Here is a 2,746-nt window from a genome sequence, read left to right on the forward strand (position 1 = left end):
GTGCTTTTGGAAAATATAAAAAATAAGTAGGTAGAAAAATATAGAGCTCATTTATGTTGATGCATATTCTTTTTACACTTGTATACACAGGAAAATACAAAAAAAATAAATGCATGGCAAAATGCAAAAATTTAAAAAAATAATCACTTTTCCACCTAGGGAAAGTAAAGAAGAGTGGCAATGGAAAAGGAAACTAAAGTTTCCACATCACATAACAAGGTTAAGTATCAGAAAATCTATTAGCAGTATTCTTATTAATTGGAAGGTCTCATGGCAGTTAGCCCTACTGGGTAAAAAAGAAAAAAAAAATCTCAAAGTGGATTTAGTTATTTGCACTTCTGACTTTATGACATCTATGATGACATAAGATAGCATCAGAACTCATGGTTAATGCAGTTAATTAGCTCTCATTCTAATTAGTCAATTTTAAACATGCACAAAAATGCAAGACCCATATAAATGCCCTTTCAACCTGTACTTGCCAGTTGGAGAAAAGACTACCATTCAGCAAAACACTGGAAACCAGAGCAACAACAATGAATAAACAGGAATTTTCATCCTTCTGGGCAATAGATCCAGTTTTTCAACTTTTCTTCCTATGTGAGAAAGTGTCCTTTATTGAGCTCATTTTTATCTTAAAGGTCCATGATGTTTAAATAATTGACTTATATAATCAGGGAAACTTGATTCTTATTAGGTAAGTGAATTTCTTCCAAAACCCTATGCATCTACTATAAACTTCCAAGTGTTATTCCCTTTCCCTTGCTATGTCTAACTAGGTAAAGTTATTTCACAATTTTGCCTGACATTTTCCTTCAGGAAAATAAGGCAGCATTGTATTTTAATTTTGTTTATTAGTTACATAGGAGGCATGTGCTCTTATTGAAACAAAATATATAAATCATAATAATATGTAGGTATTTCTAGGATTTTTTATTGACTTTTAAAATAAAGCTCACATAGGATCTTCTTAAAGCCTTCGTATAAACATTAGTGACTTTATTTAACCTTGATTACATTGAAGATGCAAATTATTATCTTAGTCTTTATTATTGTCACAGAAAGAAAATACAAAGATAAATTTTAGTTCCACCCATCTTTCCCCTGTCCACTTACCTCTGCTATAAAAGGTTAGAGATAATTAAAGGGAGAAATAATTTCTTAGTTATCCATACTGAGTCTTGAAATACATGAAGATTACAGTTCACATTGAACTAAAGTAATTTTCTAAAGACAAGTAAACAAATTACTTCAGTTTATTCCATATTCCTTTGCTACTTTTCAATCTATTACCACAAAGTAAAAAAAAAAATCCCTCATTTATGGATATGTGAGGTAATATCTCTCTATTTTAATATAAATTTTAGGTTATCACATGAAAAAACATTCTAATCTATTTTAATGAGTATCTTAAAATATTTTTTCTACATGTATTGAAGAAGTAATATTTTGCAAGATATGCCTTACCCCAGGAATAAATTCACAATCGGTGAATAACAGAACCAGCAAAAAGAGATATATCCAGAAGATTCAAGAAAATTGTTCTTATGTTTCAAAAAGAAGAAATCATCATGTCTGAGAAATTAATGAATGTGACCCTAATAACAAAATTCTTGCTCATGGGATTCCCGGATGATCAGGTGCTAAAGAGACTTTATGCTGCATTCTTCTCCCTGGTTTACCTGATGGCCCTGATGGGGAACCTCCTCATTATCACCCTCATCACCATTGACCAGCATCTACAAAAACCCATGTACTTCTTCCTGAAAAATTTGTCTTTGATTGATATCTGTTACATCTCTGTCACTGTCCCCAAATCTGTTATGAACACTCTGAACAACAACAATTCCATCTCCTTTGTGGGATGTGCCTCACAAGTTTGCCTTGTTCTTGTCTTTGCCGGCACAGACTTTGCCTTCCTTCTGGTGATGTCCTATGACCGCTATGCTGCCATCTGCTGTCCTCTGTGCTATGAGGCCATCATGAGTAGAGGTGCCTGTGTGCAGATGGTGACAGCATCTTGGTTCAGTGGGTGTATCTATGGATCCATTCATGTTCCAGGCACATTTTCTGTCCATTTCTGTGGGCCAAACATAGTGCATCAATTTTTCTGTGACATTCCATCATTGATCACACTTGCTTGTTCTGGAGACCAAACTCTGGAATATGTGTTTATTATTGTTAGTTGTTGTTTTGCTTTTGTATGTTTTACTTTCATGGTTGCTTCCTATGTTTATATTGTGTCCACTGTCCTAATAATTCCATCTTCATAAGGCAGGTTTAAAACCTTCTCTACCTGCATGCCCCATCTAACTGTGGTAACCTTGTTCCTCTCTTCTGGATATATTGCATAGTTAGGTTCAACCTCAAAATCCCCAACATCAATGAACCTCTTTATGTCTGTGTTATATTCTCTGTTAGCCCCCAGCCTGAATCCTGTCATTTACAGCCTGAGAAACAGGGTCACGAAGGTGGCCCTTGGAAATATTTTTAGTGAAAAATGACATCAAATATATAAATGTTTATAATATCAATGATATGATATCTACTAATGTCTATCAAATCTTTGCTTTGTACAATTTATTTGATAACCACAAATAAAATACTTTCAAATATAAATGCACATAATTTTAAATTATTTGGTTTATACATCTTGTTGTAAATTTAACAGATACACATTGTATCATTGGTGCTGCTCCATTGGATGTATATTTATATGGCTAGTTGGATTCGAATGTCAGTGGAG

At 33.5% G+C, this 2,746-nt stretch overlaps 1 pseudogene across 1 annotated transcript; it reads left to right on the top strand.

Annotated features, from left to right (window-relative positions):
- Nucleotides 1-1,571: 1,571 nt before the first annotated feature.
- On the top strand, nt 1,572-2,504 carry LOC308342680 (olfactory receptor 14A16-like; annotated as a pseudogene). The gene has a single exon. The product of its transcript is annotated as an olfactory receptor 14A16-like (transcript).
- Nucleotides 2,505-2,746: the final 242 nt, after the last annotated feature.

Source organism: Martes martes, assembly GCF_963455335.1.
Source record: "Martes martes genome assembly, chromosome: 5".
In the NCBI taxonomy this organism is placed as follows: Eukaryota; Metazoa; Chordata; class Mammalia; order Carnivora; family Mustelidae; genus Martes; species Martes martes.